This window comes from Bos mutus, chromosome 4, assembly GCF_027580195.1.
Source record: "Bos mutus isolate GX-2022 chromosome 4, NWIPB_WYAK_1.1, whole genome shotgun sequence".
In the NCBI taxonomy this organism is placed as follows: Eukaryota; Metazoa; Chordata; class Mammalia; order Artiodactyla; family Bovidae; genus Bos; species Bos mutus.
This window is the reverse complement of record NC_091620.1, coordinates 52,582,187-52,598,519: the sequence shown is the minus strand read 5'-3', so window position 1 is coordinate 52,598,519 and position 16,333 is coordinate 52,582,187. Positions and strand designations below refer to the sequence as shown.

General features: G+C 44.2%; 1 protein-coding gene across 2 annotated transcripts in view; it reads right to left on the bottom strand.

The window, feature by feature from the left end:
- The window catches only part of WIPF3 (WAS/WASL interacting protein family member 3), an 82,855-nt gene extending 67,220 nt beyond the window's left edge, over positions 1 to 15,635 (bottom strand). The window contains exon 1 of one of the 2 annotated variants that reach the window (XM_070369479.1): positions 15,320 to 15,635. The gene's annotated coding sequence lies outside the window, so the exon portion shown is untranslated. The remainder of the gene's footprint in view (positions 1 to 15,319) is intronic. The other variant, XM_070369478.1, reaches the window with a different exon arrangement.
- Between the last annotated feature and the right edge of the window lie 698 nt (positions 15,636 to 16,333).

Sequence of the window (16,333 nt, the reverse complement as noted above, 5' to 3'; positions counted from 1 at the left end):
AAAATGTAAAGCATGTTCCTTCTTCTCTGATTTGCATAAGTGTAAGGACCAAATAAGTACTTTGAGATAAGCATTAAACAAATAAAAAATAGGCTATAGTCCTCTCTAAAAAGCAACATTCTTTCAAATGTAATTTTTAAATTAATGATATGGTGGCTTCTTGGCAAAGGAGACACTTGGCCTACAGGGCAGCATAGATGAGACTTTAGTCTTTTAAATTAGCAAACACTTTTCAAAACAACACTGAGTTTAAGGAGGTCTTCTGGTTTTCAGATGGCAGAATGAAAATATCTCTGTTCCTGCCTTTTCTGGGAAACTGTTTCAAAATAGGAAGGAAGGGGGAATCTCAGAAATATAATCTTGATTTTGAGGGGGAAAAACTAGATTTCTGTCACCTTGAATTTCAGTAAATGAGACAGAGCTGCCTGATGCCCAGGACAACCAAATGCAGGGTACAGGTAAGGTGGTGTAGCCTACAATGTAGAGGGCGGGCCTGTGGCTGCGGGCCTCACAGTGTCATTCTCCAAAATAAGAAGCACTGGCTCCTATGAGCAAGTTGGTGAGGAAGTCCCACCGACACTTGTTTAGAACAATGGAAAAGTGTGTGTAGGACAGCACAGGGGTGACCTTGGACCCTAGATACACCGGGAACATGGAAGGAGGCAAAGGCAAGCCATTCCAGCAGGTGCACCACTAGAAATGGGCGAGGGAGAGGGAGAGAGGAAATCATGAGCAGTCTAAAGCCTCTCTCTCTCCTTCTCCTCTCTCCCTGCCCTCACTCTCTGTCATAAGGAGCGCTTCTCTGACTCTCCCTGGTCTAGAACCTGCCCTGGTCTTCTCCTCGCATAATTATCTTGCAAATAGTTGGTCTAGACTTCCCTGGTGACTCAGATGGTAAAGAATCTGCCGCAATACAGGAGACCCGGGTTCAGTCCCTGGGCTGGGAAGATCCCCTGGCGAAGGGAATAGCAACCCACTCTAGTATTCTTGCCTGGAGAGTTCCACGGACAGAGGGGTCTGGCAGGTTATAGTCCACAGGGTCTTAAAGAGTTGGACATGACTGAGTGACTAACACAAACACAAAAAGCATACAATTTATTCTAAGATGAATACTAAAACAAGGAACCAATAAAGAGAACCAGCACAAGATCTACACAAAAAAACTAGAAAGAAAAAGTGGGAAAGGAACAGGACAAAGGATAGATGATAGATGAAAAGCATAAGAAAATACACTGCTGTGAACAGATAAAAACAGTGACAAGGCATAAAACAATTAACTGAACGAATTTTATGAGACTAGCTGTGAGAAAGACTCAATTTATACTGTATATTGTTTTTACATTTTTATACTTTTTGAAGTATGTATCTTGGGCATTGCTTCCCAGGTGGCGCAATGGTAAAGAATCCACCTGCCAATGCAAGAGACATAGGAGACACAGGCTTGATTCCTGGGTCAGAAAGATCCCCTGGAGGAGGGCATGGCAACTCACACCGGTATTCCTGTCTGGAAAATTCCATGGACATCAGGTTGCAAAAGACTCAGACATGACTGAGCACATATATGCACACATTTTGGGCATTACTACCCACTGCAAAAACTAATTTAAAAAAGAAAGTTTTGGATTGCTTTATTTATTGGGACAATTGTGGAGAAGTATTTTTTTTAATGTTTTGCATTATCTTAGGAGACCCCTCTACATCTAAAAGGTAAATACAAATGAATAAACAAATAAAGAAAAACATAAATGTGTCTTGACCATTTGGTGTAAGTAAGCTGGGTCCACAAAGAGTAGTATTGCGAGCCGTGGGCTTTGCTGGCCAGGTCCTGCATGCAGACCTCCAGGAAAGCTGCACCCACTCCTACAGCCAGTCACTAACGTCAAAGTCACTGACCAGGTGGGCTCAGAAGACAATCAAGAATACAGTAAAATAATTCTCCTCAATCTAATCCATAAACCCTAAGGTTTAATTCTTCTGTTAATACGTGGTTATTATACAATGAGGAACAGTTCTGAAACATGATTGCCCATTAGGCACGAATCATTTGCGAGTTGGTTCCATTTGTAACTAGTCATTCATTAAATGGGAATAAACAAGACAGCACCATAACTAGGAGGGGGCACAGGTCTGAAAAGACAGGAGGTGGCTTTCTTTCTCCTTTCCCCAAATAATGCACTCCTAGATCTTACAGACAGGTATCTGGACCCATTGTTCTTCAGCATTCATTATTTACAAAGACAACATCAAAATGACTACAGGTCAACCACCAATACTTAAAACTCACTGACCATCCATGACCACCAGGAACGCACAACATCAGGCATAAACCCAGATTTGATTTAGCCTTCTTCCTTCTACGAGTCTGCAGGTGAATTTCTAAAACCTTAGGACATACAAATTTGGGTGAAAACCAGAAAAAAAGTCACGCACAATCTGTTAAAATGTAGGAAAAAATGTTCACTTGCTCGTCTGGTTTTAGGCAGTTATCTCACCTGTTTGTGAAGCTTCTTTATTCTTCCTCTGAAATACTGGGGAGCAACATGATGAACAAAAATGTTTCATGTAAAAGTTTAGAAGAATATTAGAACAAAAAACAGCTCTCTTAAAATCTATTTCTGCATCATTAAAAGGAAATACAACTACATCTCTGGTCCGTTTCCTCGGTTCTACCATGAGAAGAAAAATGTCTCCTCTTCTACTAGGGTCATAATTATTTATGTCAGACACATAGCAAAGGGGCCAGAGTTTTGTTTTGTTTTGTTTTGTTTTTACTATGTTTATTCACTGGGCAGATATGGCTGATGATTTCACACTGATGTACTTGGCTGGGAGAGCTCTTTGTTAAGCAATCATTAAAAAAACAATAGCTCACATGTACAAAGCAGATTTCCTGTGTTAACAATTCTGATTGTTGTTTACATAATTATCTTACATCCCCCCAAGTAACTCTGTATGACAGATACTAATCCCCATTTCACAGATAAGGAAACAAAGGCTCAAAGATGTAAAGTCATAGCCCAAGATCAAATAGTTGGAACTTGACATAGCCACATTCAACCCAAGTGAACTGCCCCTAAGCGTGTGCACTCTCCACTACTTCACCCAGCTTCTGACAAGCATCTCGCCCTTTGCACAGTCAATGCAGAAAGTATTTACTGAGCTTCTTCCATATGTTAGGCACTATGATAGCCACTGAGTGAAACTATAAACATGAATATCAGGCAATTAACGAATACTTGATGAAAAAATAAATCTATAGATACCTGGCTCCTATCCAGGAATGATAGCTCATAATACTTGCAGCTGCTGTTTAGTTGCTAAGTCAGGTGCAACTCTTTTATGACCCCGTGGACTGTAGCCCACCAGGCTTCTCTGTCCATGGGATTTCCCAGGCAAGAATACTGGAGTGAGTTGCCATTTCCTTCTCCAGGGGATCTTCCCAACCCAGGGATCAAATCAGGTCTCCTGCATTGGCAGGCAGATTCTTTACCACTGAGCCACCTGGGAAGCCCTATAATACGTATTGAAAGCTACTATGTGCCAGGCACTTCGCTAGAAAGGCAGGAAAAAAGGGGAAAAAAGAGGTAACAATAAAGCATATGGTATATCAGATCAGATCAGATCAGTTGCTCAGTCGTGTCCAACTCTTTGCCACCCCATGAATTGCAGCACGCCAGGCCTCCCTCTCCATCACCAACTCCCAGAGTTCACTCAAACTCACGTCCATCAAGTCGGTGATACCATCTAGCCATCTCATCCTCTGTCGTCCCCTTCTCCTCCTGCCCCCAATCCATCCCAGCATCAGAGTCTTTTCCAATGAGTCAACTCTTCGCATGAGGTGGCCAAAGTACTGGAGTTTCAGCTTTAGCATCATTCCTTCCAAAGAACACCCAGGACTGATCTCCTTTAGAATGGACTGGTTGGATCTTCTTGCAGTCCAAGGGTATATAAAAGGCACAAAATAAATTCCAATATATCAGTAATCATAATAACTATAAACAGATTATTAGCTTCTCCTACTAAAGGACAAAGATATTCAAATTGATTTAAAAATTAACTGTATCTCCTTTATAAGGAACACAGCTAAAACAACGTGATGTTTAAAACTTTGAAAATAAAACAATGGAAACAATACTCAAGTAGACACTAAAAATTGGTACAGAACCCTCATACTTTGCTGCTGAAAATGTAAAATGGAGCAGCCACTTTGGAAGTGTTTGTAAGTTCCCCACAACATTAAACAGAATTATCATAAGATCGGCAACTGCACTCCAACGTATCTCCAAGAGAAATGAAAACATTTGCCTACACAAAAACTTATACATGAAAGTTTATAATAGCATTGCTTAATATAGTCAAAGTGTAGAAACAGCCCAACCATCAATCAACTTATGAGTGGATAAACAAATGTAGTATGGCTGTGCTATTATTTAGCAATAAAAAGGAATGAAGTACTGATACATGCTATAGCACGGATAAACGCAAAAGACATTATGCGAAGAAGTCAATCATACACTGTATGATTCCATTCATATGAAATTTCAGAATGGGTAAATCCAAAAAAAATAAAAAATAGATTAGTAGTTGTCAGGGCTGAGGAGAAGGGTATGGGAAGGGGCGTCTAATGGGTTTCTTTTGGGGATGATAAAAATGTTCTGGAATTAAGATGATGGTGTTAGTTGTGTGACTGTGTGAATATTCTAACAACCACTGAATTGAATACTTTAGAAGACTGAATTTTATGGTATATGAATTATATTGTAATAAGGCTGCTTTTTTTTTTTTAAGTCATGCAGCATGATTAATATCAGGCAAAACAGAATCCAGGGCAAAAACATATTAATAGAAATATAAAGTGTTCTGGAAATATAAATGAAAAGATAATTAATTGCTTCCATGGCTTATGGACCATGAAAAGCATAAGAAACTTCTGAGACAGGTCTTTGGTGACTGAAGGGAGTGGGGAGGGGATGAGCAAAGCTTTGCCACGTAGGCATGTACAGGGTGAGTAGCAAACAGTCCCAGCGAGCACAGTGCTCACAGAGCTAGGTTGTTCAGGAGTCTGAGGTTTATTTTCTTTTAACTTTTTAAAAAAGGAGACATGTTAGATGCAGCATGTTTTACACACAGCACCCTAGGGGGCATTGTGGAAAATGAATCATAGGGAGAAGAAGTAGCAAGTAGGTAGATCAATCTGGGGATTCACACAAGGCAAGGATGGATATTTATTTGAATTAGAGTAACTGCAGTGGGATAGAGCCAAGGAGGATAAAAATTTGGATGTCTGGGATGGGTGGGGGGAGAAGGAAGAGCCTAGGATAACCCCACAGCTCCTTGCCAAGACAATCCAGTATTAATTAAAGAAGGCAGGAACAAATGTGTGGGTGTTGGGGGTGGTGCATAGGTGGGGAGAACTGAGTTTAATTTGAAGCATATGAGGTCCTTTTGGCAAATGGAAATTTGGATCTGCAATTTAGAAAAGAAGCAAGGCTGGTAACAGAGATTTAGGAAGCTACATAAGGCAGCTGGGTATGTTTCATCCTCTAATGTTAATTGCATGAAAAACTAAAAAAGTGTAACATTTTAAATTACTGAGTCACCTTTTGTAGTTTCTAATTAAGTCAAGAACATAATTAGACAGGCTAATAATGGAAGTTATGTCAAATGGTTGATAATTTTAGTTGCCTACTCAATAACCATTTCCTCTTCTTCTTTAGAGCAACTCCTCCCTAGCTGGGGGAGGGTGGGGGGTAGCAGTTGCAGTTTACCTAGCTGAAACTATTTGATTTCAGATTTTACATTTTAGAGCAGCACTGTGACACCATTCTGGCCAATGAGATGTAGCCAGAAGTAGCTGGGGAGGCCATCACTTTCTATATAAAAAGGCAGTTCAGTTCAGTTCAGTCGCTCAGTCGTGTCCAACTCTTTGTGACTCCATGAATCGCAGCACGCCAGGCCTCCCTGTCCATCACCAACTCCCGGAGTTCACTCACACACACGTCCATCAAGTCAGTGATGCCATCCAGCCATCTCATCCTCTGTCGTCCCCTTCTCCTCCTGCCCTCAATCCCTCCCAGCATCAGAGTTTTTTCCAATGAGTCAACTCTTTGCATGAGGTGGCCAAAGTACTGGAGTTTCAGCTTTAGCATCATTCCTTCCAAAGAAATCCCAGGGCTGATGTCCTTCAGAATGGACTGGTTGGATCTCCTTGCAGTCCAAGGGACTCTCAAGTGTCTTCTCCAACATCACAGTTCAAAAGCATCAATTCTTTGGCGCTCAGCTTTCTTCACAGTCCAACTCTCACATCCATACATGACCACTGGAAAAATCATAGCCTTGACTAGATGGACCTTTGTTGGCAAAGTAATGTCTCTGCTTTTCAATATGCTATCTAGGTTGGTCATAACTTTTCTCCCAAGGAGTAAGCGTCTTTTAATTTCATGGCTGCAATTACCATCTGCAGTGATTTTGGAGCCCCACAAAATCCACTGTTTCCAGTGTTTCCCCATCTATTTCCCATGAAGTGATGGGACCAGATGCCATGATCTTTGATTTCTGAATGTTGAGTTTTAAGCCAACTTTTTCACTCTCCTCTTTCACCTTCATCGAGAGGCTTTTTAGTTCCTCTTCACTTTCTGCCATAAGGGTGGTGTCATCTGCATATCTGAGGTTATTGATATTTCTCCCAGCAATCTTGATTCCAGCTTGTGCTTCTTCCAGCCCAGTGTTTCTCATGATGTACTCTGCATATAAGTTAAATAAGCAGGGTGACAATATACAGCCTTGACGTACTCCTTTTCCTATTTGGAACCAGTCTGTTGTTCCATGTCCAGTTCTAACTGTTGCTTCCTGACCTGCATACAAATTTCTCAAGAGGCAGGTCAGGTGGTCTGGTATTCCCATCTCTTGCAGAATTTTTCACAGTTTATTGTGATCCACACAGGTAAAGGCTCTGGCATAGTCAATAAAGCAGAAATAGATGTTTTTCTGGAACTCTCTTGCTTTTTTGATGATCCAGCGGATGTTGGCAATTTGGTCTCTGGTTCCTCTGCCTTTTCTAAAACCAGCTTGAACAACTGGTTCAAGCTTGAAGTTCACGGTTCATGTATTGCTGAAGCCTGGCTTGGAGAATTTTGAGCATTACTTTACTAGCGTGTGAGATGAGTGCAACTGTGAGGTAGTTTGAGCATTCTTTGGCATTGCCTTTCTTTGGGATTGGAATGAAAACTGACCTTTTCCAGTCCTGTGGCCACTGCTGAGTTTTCCAAATTTGCTGGCATATTGAGCGCAGCACTTTCACAGCATCATCTTTTAGGATTTGAAAGAGCTCAACTGGAATTCCATCACCTCCACTAGCTTTGTTCGTAGTGATGCTTTCTAAGGCCCACTTGACTTCACATTCCAGGATGTCTGGCTCTAGGTCAGTGATCACACCATCGTGATTATTTGGGTCATGAAGATCTGTTTTGTACAGTTCTTCTGTGTATTCTTGCCACCTCTTCTTAATATCTTCTGCTACTGCTAGGTCAATACCATTTCTGTCCTTTATCGAGCCCATCTTTGCATGACATGTTCCCTTGGTATCTCTGATTTTCTTGAAGAGATCTCTAGTCTTTCCCATTCTGTTGTTTTCCTCTAGTTCTTTGCATTGATCGCTGAGGAAGGCTTTCTTATCTCTTCTTGCTATTCTTTGGAACTCTGCATTCAGATGCTTATATCTTTCCTTTTCTCCTTTGCTTTTCGCTTCTCTTCTTTTCATAGCTATTTGTAAGGCCTCCCCATACAGCCATTTTGCTTTTTTGCATTTCTTTTCCACGGGGATGGTCTTGATCCCTGTCTCCTGTACAATGTCACGAACCTCCATCCATAGTTCATCAGGTACTCTATCTATCAGATCTAGTCCCTTAAATCTATTTCTCACTTCCACTGTATAATCATAAGGGATTTGCTTTAGGTCATACCTGAATGGTCTAGTGGTTTTCCCTACTTTCTTCAATTTCAGTCTGAATCTGGCAATAAGGAGTTCATGATCTGGGCCACAGTCAGCTCCTGGTCTTGTTTTTGTTGACCGTATAGAGCTTCTCCATCTTTGGCTGCAAAGAATATAATCAATCTGATTTTGGTGTTGACCATCTGGTGATGTCCATGTGTAGAGTCTTCTCAAGCGTCCCTAATAGAAGGGCCCTCACTCTTTAGGTATTTATACCTTTCCTTTCTTCTTGCCTGGGGCTTCCCTGGTGGCTCAGACGGCCGAGAATCTGCCTGTAATACAGGAGACCCAGGTTCAATACCTGGGTGGGGAAGTTCCCCTGGAGAAGGAAATGGCCACCCACTAACTACAGTATTCATGACTGGAGAGTTCCACGGACAGAGAAATCTGGCAGGCTAGAGTCCATGGGCTGCAAAGAGTTGGACGCAACTGAGCAACCAACACACACTTTCTTCTTGCCTAAAGATGTAAGCCTAGAGATATGGCAGCCATATTGTGACCATGAAGCAACTAGATTTCAGATGAGGTCTTACATGGTGAGGACAGTGAAGCAGGAAGATGGATAGAGGCTGCTTCTCTGATAGCACAGCTTGAGCTCCATCTTCAGCCAAGACTGCAGCCATGAAATTAAAAGATGCTTGCTCCTTTGAAGAAAAGGTATGACCAACCTAGACAGCATATTAAAAAGCAGAGACATTATTTTGCCAACAAAGGTCCATCTTGTCAAAGCTATGGTTTTCCCAGTAGTCATGTATGGATGTGAGAGTTGGACTATAAAGAAAGCTGAGCACCAAAGAACTGATGCTTTTGAACTGTGGTGTTGGAGAAGACTCTTGAGAGTCCCTTGGACTGCAAGGAGATCCAACCAGTCCATCCTAAAGAAAATCAGTCCTGAATATTCATTGGAAGGACTGATGCAGAAGCTGAAATTCCAACACTTTGATCACCTGATGCGAAGAACTGACTCACTGGTAAAGACCCTGATGCTGGGAAAGATTGAAAGTGGGAGGAGAATGGGATGACAGAGGATGAGATGGTTGGATGGCATCACTGGCTCGATGGACATGAGTTTGAGTAAACTCTGGGAGTTGGTGATGGACACGGAGGCCTGGCGTGCTGCAGTCCATGGGGTGGCAAAGAGTCAGATACGACTGAGCAACTAACTGAACTGAACTGATCAGCCCTGGACTGCATTTCTTGGGAGTCTATTTCTACAGGACACACTTGTATCTGTTTAAGCCAGATTCTCATGTGTGCATTGTTTTTTGTTATGTTCATCTTGGCAGCTGAATGTAATCCTAATAAAATCATATTTGGGTTAATATATACATTAATATATACATTACATATATATAAAACATGAGACTAAAAAGACATGTCCATTATTTCAAGTACTAATAAAAAAGTTTAAAAATCAAATATCACTTATTCTTACTACCAAGAGGTACTAAGTGTCTTATGGGGCCTAAAAGATAGTACAGAGTACTGGATATTTATTTTTCTAACAGTAGCTAAAGGGAGATTATGGGATTACTAGTATTAAGAAAATTCATGAACACATCTATTAATGAGTATACATGTATGATGACACCTTTGGACTGTTTTCTGGATAAAGTAAACTGATCTGGCTCATTTATATAGCTTCTATCAGAACCAATGGTCTTAAAGATAGGACTGTTCACCTGATTCTCACAAGAACTATAATGTTTGGAAGAAAGAATCTTTCTACTCTCCCAGGAACTCAGTAAGCACAGCTAAGGAAACAGTATATCCCCCAACCACTGTACTCTGGCCCTTCACAGAAGAGCTTCTATAGGGTTGTGCTCTGGGAGTATGTCTCCAGAACTGCAGTCAGTTGCATTCTAGGAAACACTTATTATTACCTTCCACCACAAAATTTCCATTGTCTTCATGGTCGGAACCATGTTGAAGACTTAGGTCTCTATGGCAACAGAGACTGCTTTGAGGACTCGCCAGGAGAAAGCCATCCCAAGTTCCAGGACCAGGAAAAGCTGTGTAACTGATCTCTTTTTATCTCATGGTCACTGTGGATCAGCTAACTATTTGTGTTTCCCTTTTTGTTTTGGCTACTGGGAAGCTCTGACAAATTTTTAATTCCATCTCCAGAAACTACACCAAACCTTAAACTCATCTCTAGAAATTACCTGCACTTTATAACATAATCTTGTTCACTAAACTACCTCTAATTTTATCTTTTTCAAAATAATTTTATTTATTTAGTTTTGGCTGTGCTGGGTCTTCCTTGTTGTGTGGGCTTTTTTCTAGTGGCAGTGCAGGGACTTCTCATTGCAGTGGCTTCTCCATGAGCCCTAGGGCCCGTGGGCTCAGTAGTTGTGGCTTCTGGGCTCCAGAGCACAGGCTCAGTAGTTGTGGCACATGGAATTAGTTGCTCTATGGCATGTGGAATCTTCCCGGATCAGGGATCGAACCCATATCTCCTGCATTCTCGGGTGGATTCTTTACCACTGAGCCACCAGGGAAGCCCCCTTCTAATTTTATGTTGCTTTTTAATCTGTGTGTTCTCTTTACCGCTGTTTCATTATCTATTAATCTTTTGTTGTTAACTCCTCTAATGCTTTATGGAACGAAGAGCATTTCAGGCAAAAATTTTTTAAAACATCAGATGATAATGATAATAATAATAATAGCTAATTTATTGACCGTTGCTATGAACCAAGCACTGTCTTAGGCTTAACTTAGGTTATTTACCCTAAATAGGAGATAAGTAGTATTATTACTAGGTCCACTTTACAGATGAAAAAACTGAGACACAGACAGGTGAAGTAATGTCATATAACTAAGTGATGAATGCAAGATTCAAACCCAGATATTTTGAATTACAAGCATTTTACAAAAGAAGAAATAATAATATTTAATTTCTAAAAGAAGCAGAGGCATTCTGATCTTACAGGCTGAGCTTAACATCCTTCAGCTTTAGGGAGATGTCAATTGTACACTCATGCCTGATGATCCATATTTACAGAGAGAAATGAGACATTAAAAGTCAAAAGGACAGCTAATCAAAATTGGCTTTTGGTCTTTAAATATGAATATACCCATTCATTCACTCACTCATTCATCACCTGCCACCAATGATGCAGGTGCTGAGAAGAGATGAAGCAGACATAGTTCCTGCCCTCCAGGAGTGCAGGTGCAATAAAGGAGAGTCAGACAGGTAAAGGGCATCTTGGACTTATGAGTTGGCTGATAGAACCAGAGCAGGGCGTGGCATGATCATTCCCAGAGTGGTTTAGCTCTTGGCCCCTGTGTCCATCTGATAATGGGAGTGCATGAGAGCTCAGTTGCTCAGTTGTGTCCAACTCTTTGTGACCCCATAGATTGTAGCTCACCAGGCTTCTCTGTCCACAGGATTTTCCAGGCAAGAATACTGGAGTGGGTTTCCATTTCCTCCTTCAGGGGATCGTCCTGACTCAGGGATTGAACTGGTGTCTCCTACGTTTCCTTAATTTCCTGCATTGGCAGGTGGAGTCTTTACCCCTGGGAAGCCTGATAATGGGACTAGAAAGAATCAGCTCCCTTACAGGGCCATTGGATTGATTTCATATGTAGAAAGCTCTTAGCCTAGCCAGGCACAAAAGCCTCCAGTACAAGGCAGCCTTTGGCTCTTAAGGCATAGTGGATGGCAGCCTGGGTATCTTGCCCTGACACACACCTGCACTCATTTGGACACAAGTTCTCACAAGCTCTCTACTGCCCCCTCCTAGCTACTCCCCAGCACCGAAAGGCTTACAGTCCATAGACAGGCCTGGCACTTCCTTTCTGCATGCTGCCATCTCACATTCAGTGTCTTGCTGAAGTACATCGCCCACACAGGATGAATATTCCTTCAAGATGCACTTGAAAATCTTGCACGGTGTCTGGCCCACATAATGCTCCCCTAGCATTTTTGCCATATTTGCTCTGCATCACTTATCTCTTTGGCACTTCAGCAAGGCAGTTCACCACACGATTCCCCTGCTGCAAAATGGATCGGGTTCCTGCTTGGGCAGGTCTAAGGAAAGACCCAACTAGAATTGCAAAGGGGAAGTTTCAAGTGCACTCTTGGCTGAAGTCAGTGAGAAAACATATGTGTTGCACCTGCTCGGCATCAGCTGAGAATCGTCTGTCTCTTCGGTTTTGTGCTATGGCTAAATAAGAAGCAATTAATCACTTTCTCACCAACCCTAACTCATATTTAATAGTTCCCTCTCAAAGTCTGTTTTGCCATGCTCTCAGCAGAGTCAGTCAAACAACTACGATTCCCTTCTAAATATTCCCGCAGCCAGATGGCAGGAACACTAACTGTGACATGGCAAAACTCGCCTAAAGATAACTTCGTGATGCATAATCACGCTGGATGGCACTCGGCAAAGCAGATTCATCCAGATACCTCTTTAGCTGCCCGACTTAATCCAGCTTCTCCAAACCAAAACTTTCCAGTTCCAAAAGCAAGACACATTCAACACTGCAATGTGGTATTAGCTGGTAAGACGAACACGATTCTACTCCTCTGGGTTCTGCATTTTAGGCAGAAGTAAAATCACTAGAAGAACACATCTGAGGACACGTTTCTCAAGATCATTCTCTAGATAAAATGTTCCTGTACCCTCAAGTTTCAAATATTTCCGCACTAAGTGTAAGTATGTTTATAACATGTTTGCTGGAAGACAAATTTCCGTCCTTCTGCTGAGTTATTTTTGTGGGTTTTTTTTTAAAAAAAACTTTAGCATTAATAAACATATATTTATAAATTCTAGACTGTAAGGAAGTTGACTGTTCTTCTCTAGTGAAAATCCTACATGTTTTTTTCTAGAGCGAATTATGTTTTGGTTTTCAGATCTTTTCTAGGTTGTATTGTTTATTCTTTGTGTGTATTTAACTGACTTTCAAAATCACAACCTGTACTTTATGATTTTTGAACAATAAATCCTGAAAACAGTGTTGCCAGGCTAGCCCAGCTGGCTTTCTCCTGTTCCTAAAACTGTATGTTCTTAGATACACACACACTTCCTCCATCCCGTCTGCTGCTGGCTAGCTTCAGTTGGTGACATGATCTCACACTCACAATTATATGAAACAACAGCAACTCCTGGAAAGGAACCAAAAGGGGGCCCGGCGGGAAGCCAGCCTTCAAGTCTCTGTCACCCTGATAGCTCTGCCCTGATTCAAGTGCCTGAAAATTGCCTATCTGTGGTTGCATGTATAGAATTCGAGACCTGTGTACCCAGGTTCTCGACCCTCCACTCCCCTGAGTAAGGTATTTAACCTCTGTGACCTTTTATTTTCTCCTCTATAAAAAAGGCACAATAACAATATTGCCCTTAAAGAACTGTGAGTCATATGAGGTCTTTCATGTAAAGGCATTTGGTGAGGCACTCTGCAGTCTGTATTTCATTTCCCATTATGGCTAAACTTTCTTTGCTCCCTGTCCCTTTTATTATTATTATTATTCATTAATTTTTCTGATTTAGTTTTTGTGGTTTTTAAATGTATCTCTAAAATGCAGTAGGTGGAAAACTACCCCAGTCTGTGTGCTACCACAGTGAGTGGATTTTTAGCATTAAATTCTTATTTATTTTTTATTGAGGTAAAACATAAATCAAGTGTGTAAGTCAAGAGCTTCCCTGGTGGCTCAGACGGTAAAGAATCTGCTTGCAATGTAGGAGACCCAGGTTCAATCCCTGGCTTGGGAAGATCCCCTGAAGAAGGGCATGGCAGCCCACTCCAGTATTCTTGCCTGGAGAATTCCACGGACAGAGGAGCCTGGCGGGCTGCAGTCCATGGGGTCTCAGAGTCCAACACGACTGTGTGACTTTCACTTTTCATAAGTCAAGTGCATAAATCTCACAGAAATAATTTTACAAATATCTAAATGTGTGCCCCTGTGTTATCACTACTTAGGTCAAGGTGGGGAGCATTTCCAGCACCTCTGAACCCTCCATCCCTTTCTGTCTAGGCCATTATCAGGCCCAAAGGCTGCCCCTCATTTATGCTTTATCCCCATGGATAGCTTTGCTAAAGTTAAAAAAAAAAAAAAAAAAGGTTTTTTCCAGGGAAGGCTGGAGTCCCTGCGATAATGACTATTGCTGACCACAACAAATGCACGACCAATCTTCCTTCTAAAGAGATAAAAGATTATGGAAAGGAGGAGAGAGGCACAAACTTTCTAAATCACACAGATCATGCAAAACAAAGCCCTCATTTTGCAGCCAGTGACCCCCAAGCTCAGAGAGGCGAAGTGACAGCCCATCTTCCCGCTACAGAGTAACTTTCTTTCCAAGTAGAGCCCATTACAAAGCACTCCAAGCTTCGGGGATGGGGATGCTATCCGCGCATCCCAAAGCATCAGGACGGCTCCCCCAGCCTCTCCCTACAGAACTTCTTTCCAGGGAGCAGAGCGCACTGGGGCCCCACGCGGCCCCCGCTCCCGTCGCAGGCACACCCCCGCGGCTGGCAAGCCATGCTCAGAAGGCTCTGTTCCTGAGAGCCTGTGCCCGCTGCTCACGGGGACAGGGCTGGGCTCCCCGTGCGCCAGCCCCCACCCGGAGACCCGGAGTGGCCTCTTCTCCAGCCCTGCTCCCCCATCCCCGCTCCTTCTAGCCTCCGGTGTGTATTGAGGGAGGGTGCAATAGACTCTGCCACCTTCTGCCTGGTTCCTCCAAAGGAGATTTTAAAACCCATGTGTGGACAAACCTAAATCGCTGAGCACACACTACTGACTTGGCTTGGAGATGAGCACTGGGAAGGGAGTCCAGAGACTAAAGGAGTCACCACAAGCTGAGTGACCTTGCGCGAGTCACTTCCCATCTCCGAGATTGATTTCCTCATCCGGGGCTTCTATCAATATATCCCCCAAGCTACCTTCAGTTCGGCAATTTCCTAGTTGTTCTTTACTCATCCCGGCTCATCCCGCGAAAGCCCCTTCCCCAGCGAGACCCCAGCCTTTTGTTCCGGGGGTGAAGCGGGGAAGGGAGAGCTTGGCGAAAAGGCCGGGGCGGCCTTGGCGCCTGGGGCCGCTCCCTGGAGAGTCGGGTCGGGGGAAGACAACCAGACAACCCCGGGGTGACCTCCTTCCCTCCGCGGTCCCGTTACAGCCCGGCCCGGGAGTCACCGCGCGGCGGGCAGCGAGCAAGGGGCTCCAGGGCAGCACCGCGCCGCGGGCGGGGAGCCCCGGACACGAGCATGCGCGCAGCACCCCTGGCCCCGCCGGGGATTCACTCCGCCCCGGGACGGGCCCGAGCGCCCGCCGCTACAGCTTATCCCCTTTCCCTCCGGCGCCGACCCCGGCACGCGCGCGGAAGCCGCTACCTGCCGCCAGCCGTGCGGAGGACAGGACAGGACTCGTCTCTGGCCGGCTTCCCCGCCGCCGCCGCCGCCGCCTCTAGACTCCAGGCTCCGTCCCACAGCACCCGTGCTTCAGGCGGCGCCGCTGCGGCCGTGCTGCACCGGGTGCTGAGCTCGGTGAGCGTCGCTCCCTCCCGGCCGCCAGCTCTGGGGCTGCCGGGACGCGGAGGCGGGGCCGCCGCCCCCACCTGCTCCGCCGGCTCCTGCCCTGAAGTCGCCGCCGCCCAGCGCGCAGGGACGCGGCCCGGGCAGGCGGGGTCGCTCTGGAACCCGGGAGGCGGGTCCCAGCCACCGGGCGCGCCTCTCCCTGAAGGAGTTCCAAGTCTAAGCTGGGGAGAGAGTGGGCCCCAAGGCTGGAGTTCTCAGATACGAGCGACACCCGGCCCAGTACCGCCAGACTGCGGACATTCCACTCCTTTATCAGTTTATTCCAAAATATTTTGAACCTCTCCTGTGGTTCAGGCGGCGTCATAAGCAGTGGGGACAAAAGAGAGAACAAGATCATCTTGTTCCCGGAGTTCACGGTCTAGAAAGGGAAACAACTAATGGACAGATATACTGCAGAACCTAGAGGGAGTGGTCTCAGAGGGGTCCCTGATCCAGACCTGGAGGGTCAGGGGAAGTCTCCTCGAGATGCCGATGGCTAAGAGAATTGAAGGATGAGCATGAAGTGGCCGGTTGTAGTGACCTGGGGAGGTAGATTGACCCAAGTGGAGCCGACTATGTTTGCAAACTGAAGTGTTTGAGGAGCCGAAAGAACTTGGGATGACAAGTAAAACCCTTGTAACACTTGACTTCAGGCCACTGGGAAGACACAGAAAGTTTGTATCTGAGGCGGGATGCTTGATTGGTTGGTGAGCACTTAAAGTCTCCCACATCCTGCGCTTTTCTGCTAGTGGAGGAACTGAGAGACTCATGGACCATTCACTGCGCTGCCTCTAAACATCTATGAACCAGGCACTCTGCCGGTTCCTTGGA